This window comes from Vicia villosa, linkage group LG3 (assembly GCF_029867415.1).
Source record: "Vicia villosa cultivar HV-30 ecotype Madison, WI linkage group LG3, Vvil1.0, whole genome shotgun sequence".
Classification (NCBI taxonomy): domain Eukaryota; kingdom Viridiplantae; phylum Streptophyta; class Magnoliopsida; order Fabales; family Fabaceae; genus Vicia; species Vicia villosa.
Window position 1 is genome coordinate 87,416,200 of NC_081182.1, and position 13,277 is coordinate 87,429,476.

Below are 13,277 nucleotides of genomic sequence, written 5' to 3' on the forward strand. Positions count from 1 at the left end.
GCCAAAACATTACAGGTCCTTCTAGAAGCTCGCAAAAAGCTGTTTTTTGTCAGGAACAATATCATCAAGATAAAATCTCCAAACCTAAAAAAGCTTCCAAAGTGACTTGTAGAGGACACCTTGAGCTTTCCAAAAAGTCCTAGAACACCTTCATATGATCACTATTGAGAAAGTTATGGATTGCTAAAATTAGGGAAATTTTAAGAGAATGTTTGAAAGACAAAGTGATAAATTTTGTTGTTTTGGACTCATGGGCCTAACATTTGGTTTTGAAACATGACCCTAATCATATCGACGACCTCTAAGCCCAATCACATGCTCTCCTTTTATTTATTTTATTTATTTTTGGATTTAAGTAATTTAAATTCAATTTTAATTGAAATAAATATTGAAAAAATCAATGATTTTGTGCTAAGCTTATTTTGTGATCAAATATTAAGAATATATTTAGGATATTTGATTGAAGATCCGTGGCTAAAGGATTAGAGAGAATTTTGGGCAAGATATTCTTCAAAATTAGTAACTTTCAATCAAGCTCCAAATAAAAGATTTAAGTGACAAATCAAAGATATTTGGATGAATTCTCTTGCCCTAATTTGATTCATTATAAAACCACAACAGAACCTGATCACAAGAGAGGATTGGCTGCAAAAAAAACCAGGTTCCAAACTTGTAGGAACCGTGAAAAAAAAGTGGAGGTACAAACCGAATTTCGTTTAGATTCAAGCTATTCCAAACGTCAAGATCGATTCCTCGACCGTCTCTGAATCATCCTGGGCCATTACATGTCGTTCATGCTTCCAGAATCGCGACAGTAACATTCACGGTTTGAGCAGAAAGTTTGATTTTGATTTTCTTCATATATGCATCATAAATTGAATTTGATCATATATTTGTGTTCATAATGATATTTGTGAACTTTCTGTACCGATTATTTTGATTTTTAGCGCAAGTAGCATGAACCACCTTTGTTAGGTTTTGAAGCTCAAAAATTAGGGTTTCTCAAACCATGTGAAATTGGACCAAATTAATGGTACAATCATACTCAGGGGGTTATCACGATCCAATATATGGCCTTGCACTGAATTTATATTTTGAATTTCTTATTTTGAAAGTTGCAGTCCGTCGCTATAGGTAACAGCCACGACGCTAAACCGTTGGTATAGGTCTGTTTGTTCTACGAAGAGGACGAAGGGCAAGGCGCGCGTTTTGGTTCAAATTTCTGAGTTATATTTAATTTTATTATTATGTAATGGTTGTATCTCATTAACAACGTAGGAAGATGGCACAAGTGGCAAAGGGCGCGGGTTGGTAAGCGAGAAAGCGTGGGTTTGATTCTCAACCCAAACACTTATTTTCTGATTTTTTTCTTGTTTAGGCAATTCTAGATCCAACGCAGGTGATCTGCTCACGCTTATGATGCACCAGCCCATCACAACCATCCGATCATGCCAGTTGGGGATCAAACGTCCCTGGGAGCGCAGGAACACCATGGACTTACAGAGCTGCGTCACACCCAATCGCAAGCTAAGTTTTCTAATTTTTTTTTATTTTTATTTATTCAACACTAATTCTATTTAATTTATATTTTATACAAAATTTATTTTAGTTTTTCTTTTTTTTTCTTTTTCTCTTTTCATAAAAATCATAATCATTTATTTTTAATAATATTTATCTTATAATTAAATAATGGGTTAATAGGCATTTATACCCCTGTAATGTTAGCGAATTTTGCTTTTGCCCCCTCCGTTGCCAAAGGCAGGTTTTGACAACGATTTTTCTGAAAAAACCGTTGTCAAAACCTGCTTTTGGCAACGGAGGGGGCAAAAGCAAAATTCGCTAACATTACTGGGGTGTAAATGCCTATTAACCCTTAAATAATTAATTGGATTTAATTGTTAAAAATAATTTTTATTTGATTTAAATAATTAAATGATTAATTTAATTTAGTTATTTAATTGTTTAACTAGGTTAATATTTTTATTAATTGATTAAATTACTTATTAGGGTTAGATGATTTAATCGAAAACATACTTTTGCCGATTTAATTAATTAGGTTGAAAACCAATAATTAATTAATGTAGTTTTTTTTATTTTATTAACCATTGTTAACTTGTGCCCTAATCGAGGTTGCGAGGTTTGTCGTTAGATCACTCATACACTAAAAATTTCCTTTCTCTGTGCCAATTTTCAGGGTTAACTAAGATCCTCAGACATGTGCCATACCAGATCGAAAAGCTAAGTTTCTGAGTCCTTATTTTATTTAATATCATTTTACTTTGCCCAGAATAGGGTTTATTTCAAATAGTTAATAAATCCCTCCTACACTCACCCTTGTATTTTTTCCTTCATTGATTTTCAGGGTTAACCAACTGATCAAAGTTCAAACCTTCGATAACCCTAAACTTGTTCTTATTTAATTTCTCCGATATTATTACTTGTGTTAAACCTATTGCTTTATTGGGTTATATTATGGCCTCTTCCCTTTCCCCATGGCTATATATTTTGTAACTGCTTCTGGTTTGTATTGTTTGGCCTTAAAGGCACTTAAACTGTTATATATTACATTATAATTGCGTGGTTAGTAATTTAGGGCGTGAAAACCTCGAATTGAATTTAGAATAATTAATTACAAGATAATTATCTAAATTGAATCACATGATTGTGCACCCACACACCTTTTATGGTAACCTCTTTTGTTGCCTGTTGCCTGTTGCCTTGTTGCCTTTTCAGTGCAGAATAGTCAAGTCCCTCAGATACGAGGACGCCTCTGTAAATGTTGCCCTCAATTCATTCTCATCACAAAAGATCATAAGTCCCTACGATGCTGCCTTAGATTATATGATCTCGTCCCTCGAGGTTGCCTACAATGTGATATGATAGTCCCTTTCGATTGCTGAGGCGTCCTCTTTGGTTGCCTAATAATGACTATTTTTATCCTTCCCTTAGACTACCAGCCCTCTCTATGGTAGGGACATTCTTATGGCGAACGATAACTGCGACGACCCTTCAACCTCCAAATAAAAGGACTTCCTACCCTTCTTATGGTATGGATAGCCCTGAAAGGCTAAAAGAACCTTAATAGGGGTAATTATCTCTTAATTGCTTGCCCTGGTTTAAATCTTTTTCATACTCTTTATCAAAAACCTTCAAAAAGGCTACGCTTATTTTACAAGCTAGAGTCCTTATTCAAATCTTTTTCTGCAAACATTTTCAAAACATATCAAAGTGAGCTAAGCAATTAAGAGCACATGGAAAACCATGGATGCAAAGGGTGCCTTACACCTTCCATTTGTATAAATTACCCCCCAAACTCAAAATCTTTTTAAAAGGTCTTTTCCTGTTCTTTTAGCCTTTCTAATATTTGGATAAAATAAAATTCGGTGGCGACTCTTGCTTACCGCGACATTTCAATAAAGTCAGTTCACCGTATTACAGAACTGGCGACTCTGCTGGGGATACTTCGAATAAAAGAGGGGTTACCTTAAAATTTTAGGATCACTTAAGTGTTTTCTATTGTTTGCTTTGTTTGCTTTGTTTGCTTTATTTTTCAGGGTTGTTTTGGGAATTAAATGAAGGACAAATCCTACACCCGGATTCAAGTACACCTAAGATAGGAAGTGGCATAGTCATGGCGACCTCCTTCATGTATGTGGAGGATTGGTCAATATGAGAGTTCACGCTTAAGTTAGGCCTATATGGGTGTTTGCATGCTTCTCTTGTATGAGGGAGGTTTGTACGGATATCTATGGGTGAGTCGGAGCTTAAGGACCTTTAGTTACCTTTAACCCATCTTGACTTTTAGGAACGTAGTGGGGGGACTACTCTTGATGTATGTTGAGAGCATAGTCGCTACCCGATACTACAGCTCATATAGGTTCTTTCTGTATGTATGTATCATGTTCGATGGTGCTTTAGGAGGGCTGACAATTCTGGGTAACTCGGTAGAACCCGTTGCTGATATCATCCTTATCCTTAGAAGTACCTTTGGGGAAGGGTGGTCACCTAGTCATACTTCATGCAAGCCTTTGAACTTAAGGACTCTTGTGTGACATGTTTGTTATCTAACCCTTTGATTTCCTTGCAGGTTTTGCTTGTAGGACTTATTTGTCCCTACTATCTTACGCGTTGCCTGATGCACTGCATTCACATAACATCATAACATCATGACATCATGACATCATAACATAACATGATTAACTAACCCTTTCAAGGATCTTAGGAAGTTAGGGCGCACAATTTCAGGTGCTCTTATCAAGGACTGAATCCCTATCAAGGGGCAAGAAGATTTATCTTCCTCTGGCCACACAACTTCCAATTCAGAGACTTAGTACCTAGCAAGGGGCAAGAGGATTTATTTTCCTCTAGCCACATACCTTCCAATTCAGAGGCTCAGTGCCTATCAAGGGGCAAGAGGATTTATTTTCCTCTAGCCATATACTTTCAAATGCGGAGGTATCCCGAATCAAAGGCTATGACCCACCGGATATGGTGAGCTTGATTCCCAAAGAAGAACATCCCAGAATCAGATTTCTTCGAACGAAGATGCGACCAAATCACTCTCTAAACGTGCTAACTATATTCCTTAAAGATCCTTGAAAACATTGCATCTGCATTCATAACGTTGCATCACAGGTTTCTACCACAGGTTTCTCACCTCCTCGCTGTTTATTTAAGCATCATGAATCTCGAACAATCAGTTAAGGATCTCCAAGCTCAAAATGCTGAGTTCCAAGCCTTGATTCTGAATTTAGCCAAGGGGCAAGAAGAGTGGAAAACCATGCTGACTAAAAAGAAGAAGAAGAAGGGCAAGAAGACTCTAGGGAAAAAGCGTAGACAAATCTTGCAACTCAGGGAAGCCGAAGGCTCTGAAGATAGTGATGACGAAGAACAAGATGATAATGCTAGTATCAAAACTGATGCAAAGAGTAACCATGATTCTACCAAGCCCTCTGAAGAAGAATAGGACTATTACCATGAGGATGAACATCCTGATGACAAATATAAGTTGTTGGAAGAACGTATGAAAGCCATGGAAATTCAGAAGGTACCCAGTCTAGACTTTGAAGAACTAAGACTCATCTCAGGGGTTATCATTCCCCCAAAATTCAAGACTCCGACCTTTGCTAAGTATGATGGAGTCTCTTGTCCTAAACTACACTTGAAATCCTATGTGAGGAAGATTCAGCCTCATACTGCTGATAAGAAGCTCTGGATCCATTTCTTTCAAGAAAGCCTATCAGGAACACAACTGGAATGGTACTATCAACTCGAAGGTACCAATATTCATACTTGGGAAGACTTGGTTGTTGCTTTCTACCACCAATACCAATACAATGCTGATCTAGCACCGACTCACATTCAACTACAAGGCATGTCTATGGGGCCGAAAGAAAGTTTCAAGGAGTATGCTCGAAAATGGAGAGACCTGGCTGGAAGATTTCAACCTCCCTTAGCTGACAGAGAGTTGGTAGATATGTTCATGAGTACACTGATTGGTCCTTTCTATAGTCATTTGCTGAGAAGTTCATCATCTGGATTCACTGAACTTATACTGACTGGGGAACATGTCGAGAGTGGCATCCGAAGTGGTAAGATTCAAGTGGCTCCATCCTCAGGTGCTACAAAGAAGCATTTCAATGGGAATTCAAAGTCCAATGCTGTGTATGGGCAGAAAAGGAGAAACCATGACCAATCTATTGGGGCAGTTATGATCTCCACACCGGCTCCTCTATAAGGTCGTAAAAACAAACAAGACACACCCAGGCGTCAATTCACAAAGATCAATATGTCGCTATCCCAAGCCTTACAACATCTGCTAAAGGCAAATTTGGTTACCCTGAGGAATCCTCATAATAATCCTAACACCTCTGCTCCTAGCTACAAACCCAATGCGAGGTGCGCATATCATTCTAGTAATCCTGGACATGACACAGAGCATTGTTGTCCATTGAAGAATAAGATCCAAGATATGATCGACGCAGGCGAAATTGAGTTCGACCCTCCTGCAACCCCTAACGTGATCACTGCTCCCATGCCTAATCACAACAAGACTGCTGATGATGTGGAAGGCTAGAAGGAAGTCTTTCGAATCATTAGATTTACTTTTATTTGCAAATTTTCTTTTCTGTTTGTTCAAACATTCGACTTATGATAGACATTATTTGTTTCAATAATCATCATTAGTGCATTGCATATGTTTGTCTTGAATAAATTACTTCGCTTTCACTCATTTAAATAGTGTCTTTACTTTTTATTTATGATGTGATGTTCAACTCCTGCTAAGCTGTAAGTCTTTTGAGGGAGGATGACGAAAACGATACCGCAACTTCTTAGAGTGTGCTTTTGAACAGACTATACTGACGATGTACAAGCATTGTTTCAATTCCTAAACAGTGGAGATATAAGGATGTTAATCCCTCGTCAACCCCTTTGAGCCTAAGGTGTAGGAGTTTTTTTTGTTCACATGCAAATTGAGACCCTTTAATCATAACCTGGGGCAGGGTAGTTACTCAGTTAACTCAATTATACTAGCTATCGTTTACACAAATAATGATGGGTCCCCGCAACCATTAAGTCAGGCAGTCAAGATCCACCAGAAAGAAAAAACTGTTAAGTCAAAACCTATGAAGGAGACTTATCAAAAATCGAAATATCCCGCTGACTGTAATCTCAAAAATAAACAATTCAGACAAAAGTTAGGGATAACAAAGTCAAAAAGAGGTCACTACAAATCCTCGACAAAAGAAAACATTTCAAAAGAGGTCATTACAAATCCTCGACAAAAAGAAAGTATTACAACAAAGGATGTCTGCCTGTCCAAATAAACCTCCGGTACTTAACCATCATCAAATATCAATGTTATAACTTCAAGCTTTGCTAAGGCTTAAACGCAGAGTTAGCTGAGCATAGGATCGAAGAACACCACGAAGATTGGGATGGGTATAAATAAAATTTTGAGCCATTACCCTTTGTTTCTTAAACCGTGAACCAAGCCACGTTACAACCCTTGAAAGTCCTAACTGAAGCATGGTTAGTTTGAAAGCATACTGTCACCAAAAGGTATCCTGACTCCTTAAGGTTTGCCATAAAGCTGAGTTGATATCCTGTTTTTACAAACATCACGTTTTTATAAACATCACGCTTTTACATTTCCTGTTTTAATGTTTTTCAAAAAAATCTCAAGATAGACATATGCATTGCATCTCATGAATCCATTATTAAACATATTCTGCTACATAATTTCAAATGTTAGCATCAGAAAGAATCTGCACAGGTTACGACTAATGACTAAAAGTCATCCCGATAAATGACACTATTTCAGCAGCAACATCCCTTATAACTGACCCAGTTGACTAGAAGTCAATGAATACAAGGGGCATGACATGCTTTATCTAGCCAATACTGGGGCAATCAGGTCAAGATTCAAAGAATCTCTCAAGAATGCCAAACAATCAGGGGAATGCACCCAAGTGGATCCGAAGCTACTTCCCGATCAGTCAGGGGCATCATACTAAGTACTAGGGGCATGTCACCCATAGTACACATCTCATAAGGTCCTCGCAAGGCGAACCTCTTCAAATTCCCTAATAGCTAGGGCAAAGCTATGCAAAGCATGTTCAACACTTCGATCAATACTCATTGGTGTGTTCCAATCAATACGAGTCCAGGAATGGCAAGTACTATAATCATTGGGGGTAACATTCAAGACATCCATGTTTTCCCACAAAGCCGGTTTCACAGGATCATATCCCCATAGAGTAATCATTAAGAAGATACCTTCAAATGTTCTCGTCCCAACAAAGAATTAGTTTTACATCTTCGACACTGTCGATTCCCCGACTCTTTTCTTCTTCAAACAAAGTTATTCATCTCTCTTATACCCAGTCAGGGTACATCAAGATTAATCATTCAAATGGCTCTCATCCCCAAGCAGAAGCCAAAAATCCCCAGCTAAGTATCCTCGGGTCCTGTACTCTCCATAATAGTCAAGGATTTATTTTCCCCGCCAGACGCTGCTACAATCTTCTATCATTATTAACAGACATTTTGCATTCATACATCATACGCCTCATGGCACACACATAACATATATACGCCTCGTGGCATATGCATACAATCTCATTTATTTCAAAAATAAACATTACAATACATGCATCACGACATTGCATAAAATTAATACTACTTTTTCAGTCTATTCCTACAAACCAAATGAATAGTATCTTCTAGATATAATGCAGAGATAATCAAGTCAACGATTTAATTCTGACGCTCATTCAAGACAGATATTTAGTTCTGACACTTAATTTTGGATATCTTCCAAAGATAGTTCAGAGATAATCAAGACCAAGATTTAATTCTGATACTTAGTTCTGAGTATTCTCCAGAGATAGTTCAGAAATGATCAAAGACCAAGATTTAATTCTGATACTTAGTTCCGGGTATCTTCCAGAGATAGTTCAGAAATAATCAAGACAGAGATTTAGTTCTGATACTTAGTTTTGGATATCTTATAGAGATAGTTCAGAAATGATCAAAGACCAAGATTTAATTCTGATACTTAGTACCGGGTATTCTCCAGAGATAGTTCAGAGATAATCATCTTCTTAATATCTAATTCAGTTACTATGAACAGTGCTGACACGATCAACATTCAAGGATCTAATTCTATCACCACGAACGGTGTAGACACGATCATCTTTCCAAGATCTAATTCAGTTACTACGAACGGTGCTGACACGATTAACATTCAAGGATCTAATTCTATCATCACGAATAGTGTAGACACGATCATCTTTCCAAGATCTAATTCAGTTACTACGAGCGGTGCTGACACGATCAACATTCAAGGATCTAATTCTATCATCACGACTGGTGTAGACACGATCATCTTTCCAAGATCTAATTCAGTTACTATGAATGGTGCTGACACGATCAACCTACAAGGATCTGATTCTATCACCACGAACGGTGTAGACACGATCATATTTCCAAGATCTAATTCAGTTACTACGAACAGTGCTGACACGATCGACCTTCAAAGATCTCATTTACCACGAACGGTGATGACACGATCAACATTCAACAACTAATTCTCAACACTTCAAGTTCAGATATAGTCTAACGTACGACTCATTTTGACTTTCAAAACTTATCAAGACAAGTGGCATCTTAAAGCCCACTTCATATCCCCAACATCCGGATGGCATCTCTAAGCCCATCCCCGATGGTACAAATTTCTGGGTACTCTAGTGTTCAATCCTCTTCCACCCTCAGATACCGATTGGCATACAAACCACTATACATCTTCAGGTTTAAGAAGATTGAACAGGGGCAGCTGTCATACCCCAAAATTTGCCCATCTCATTTCACTTTTCAATCTCAGACAAAGGTTCAAGACTTAAGGACATACTCTCCTAAACAATGACCTCCTAAACTAGGGTTTTGAATTCCTTAAATAAAATTAATGGATCAAGATCTCCAATGGACTTCATATGGCCTACGATGCTTCAAACTATCTCCATGGCAAAATACAAGCTTCAATTCCAAAGATTGCCCAGTCAATTGCTCAGAAAGTCAATAGTCGACTACTTTGACCTAAAAGTCAACTATGGTCAAAGTACAATCAAAACTCCTAATTTTTTGTCAAAAAACCTATTTTGAAGTATCATTCATCATTTGATCAAGGGTTGATCATGATTCATCAAGGAAAGTTCAGAAAACATCAAAAGTCCAAGTTTCTAAATTAGGGTTTCGAGGAGAAAGTCAACCCAACTTTGACTGATCATATCTCTTTCATACTTTGTCAAAAATTCCCCAACCAAAGCCTCTTCTCAAGGAAATTTCATTCACTACAACTTTTATGTTGGGCTCAAGGTCAAGAAATGCTTCCGCATAAGAGATATAAGCCAACTCATTACAGGTCCTTCTAGAAGCTCGCAAAAAGCTGTTTTTTGTCAGGAGCAATATCATCAAGATAAAATCTCCAAACCCAAAAAAGCTTCCAAAGTGACTTGTAGAGGACACCTTGAGCTTTCCAAAAAGTCCTAGAACACCTTCATATAATCACTATTGAGAAAGTTATGGATTGCTAAAATTAGGGAAATTTTAAGAGAATGTTTGAAAGACAAAGTGATAAATTTTGTTGTTTTGGACTCATGGGCCTAACATTTGGTTTTGAAACATGACCCTAATCATATCGACGACCTCTAAGCCCAATCACATGCTCTCCTTTTATTTATTTTATTTATTTTTGGATTTAAGTAATTTAAATTCAATTTTAATTGAAATAAATATTGAAAAAATCAATGATTTTGTGCTAAGCTTATTTTGTGATCAAATATCAAGAATATATTTAGGATATTTAATTAAAGATCCGTGGCTAAAGGATTAGAGAGAATTTTGGGCAAGATATTCTTCAAAATTAGTAACTTTCAATCAAGCTCCAAATCAAAGATTTAATTGACAAATCAAAGATATTTGGATGAATTCTCTTGCCCTAATTTGATTCATTATAAAACCACAACAGAACTTGATCACAAGAGAGGATTGGCTGCAAAAAAAATCAGGTTCCAAACTTGTAGGAACCGTGAAAAAAAGTGGAGGTACAAACCGAATTTCGTTTAGATTCAAGCTATTCCAAATGTCAAGATCGATTCCTCGACCGTCTCTGAATCATCCTGGGCCATTACAAGTCGTTCATGCTTCTAGAATCGCGACAGTAACATTCACGGTTTGAGCAGAAAGTTTGATTTTGATTTTCTTCATAAACGCATCATAAATTGAATTTGATCATATATTTGTGTTCATAATGATATTTGTGAACTTTCTGTACCGGTTAATTTGATTTTTAGCGCAGGTAGCATGAACCACCATTGTTAGGTTTTGAAGCTCAAAAATTAGGGTTTCTCAAACCATGTGAAATTGGACCAAATTAATGGTACAATCATACTCAGGGGGTTATCACGATCCAATATATGGCCTTGCACTGAATTTATATTGTGTATTTCTTATTTTGAAAGTTGCAATCCGTCGCTATAGGTAACAACCACGACGCTAAACCGTTGGTATAGGTCTGTTTGTTCTACGAAGAGGACGAAGGGCAAGGCGCGCGTTTTGGTTCAAATTTCTGAGTTATATTTAATTTTATATATTATGTAATGGTTGTATCTCATTAACAACGTACGAAGATGGCACAAGTGGCAAAGGGCGCGGGTTGGTAAGCGAGAAAGCGTGGGTTCCATTCTCAACCCAGACACTTATTTTCTGATTTTTTTCTTGTTTAGGCAATTCTAGATCCAACGCAGGTGATCTGCTCACGCCTATTTTAACACCCTTCTAACCCCGCGACAATTAAATAAATAAATCAGAGTAACATGCACAAGGGCGTCACAATTCAAAAATAAAATAAACAACATCGGTCATATGTCATGCATTCACTGAAGAAAACATCTTAACATAACTCATAAGTCAATAACTCATGTTTACACAGCGAAATAAATCATCAACTAGCATTACATCACTAATGCTTTCAATCCTCAAAATAAATTAAACAAAACAGAGTTAATGTCATAAATTAAAAACAGCGTTCCCTAGTGTTACATCTATCAGAGCATGACCCGATGCTAACTGACACATTGACTCATAAGCTAATTCTCACCGAGTCAAAGCCGCTATCCTCAATCTGAAAAATATAGTGCAAGGGTGAGTCTCATTCACAATTAACAAATATTATTGCATTACAAATAACAGTACATCAATAGTTATATCGTTCATCCAATTAATCTATATTCAGATAATCTATCATCCACACAATCACATAACACCAAAACATAGCAATGAAATCCATCCAGTCGTGTTATCAAATCCATGCATATGAATGCAACTGACTCTATGCATGTGGTACCAAACATCACCAGTGGAAATCATCCACCGACCGATCTATCATCATCCAGATACGGCCCTGCCAGCACAGATTCCACACAATGGGAATCTTGCCCTTCACTGAATCCTCTCATCATTAGGATTCAGCCCTCATCAAATGGTTACGAATGCATGCAAATATATATATATATATATATATATATATATATATATATATATATATATATATATATATATATATATATATATATAACATACTTTTATCATCATCATTTTATGAGTAGCGTCATCTTTACTCACCTCATCATCATTCATCATCATCATAAGCATAAGCATGTTCACATATATACATTAACATCATTCAATAAATTTCCAAATCAACATTTAAACACAAATTCATAATCACAAGATTTATCCTCTTCAAATAGCACACAAAACAGGCATACGGATCGAAAGTTACGCATCATTGAACTTTCAAAGGAAATCACAAAACAGATTTTTTTTAACACACAGCGACCATACGCGTATCACCAAGCCTATACGCGTATTGCCCCTTTCTCATACGCGTATCATACGCGTTTCACCAGAACCAGAATCTTTCTAGAAACAACCTCATACGCGTATCAGCCTTGCCATACGCGTATCATTAGAACCAAAATCTTCTTTAAAACTTCCCATACGCGTATGAGCATCCTCATACGCTCCTCATACGCAAATCTCCAGTACATGGTATTTGGGACAGGGCAGCTGCGTATCATACGAGTATAGCCCCTGGGGATTGTCCCTCGTACGCGTATGACCTCATCCCATACGCGTATGACACTGTTCCATACGCGAAAAACCAGTAATTTTCAGAATTTCTGCAGTTTCATAACAGTCCAATTCTCACTCGTTTCTACTCATACCAGTCCATGATTTTGAGTCTAAAACAGTCCATTTTCACGTTTTTATTCATAGGATTCATTCATACTCATTAGGCTATCATCATACATCAATTCATACATCAAAACCCAAATTCTAATCAATTCCTAGAATCTCAAAAACCTAACTCTGACATACAAAGCAAATTGACTCAACCACACAACCAATCATGCACTAATCATCCATAATTACGATAAGAGATGGTAATTGAAAGAGTCTCCCCTTACCTTAGCCAAATTTCTTGATCTTTGGTCTCTTCCTCTTTGTTCCTCTTTCACGTTCTTCGTGTTCCAACTTTTCTCTTTTCACGTTCTGTTCCTTCTTTCCCAATTCTAATTATTTTATGAAAAATAATATTAAATTAGTAAGGGCTTTACTACACCACACCCCCTCTTCTTACTAATCTCTTACATGGCCCAATTGCCATAAACCATCATTTTTCCATTATTTTCATAAAATCCATAATAATTTAT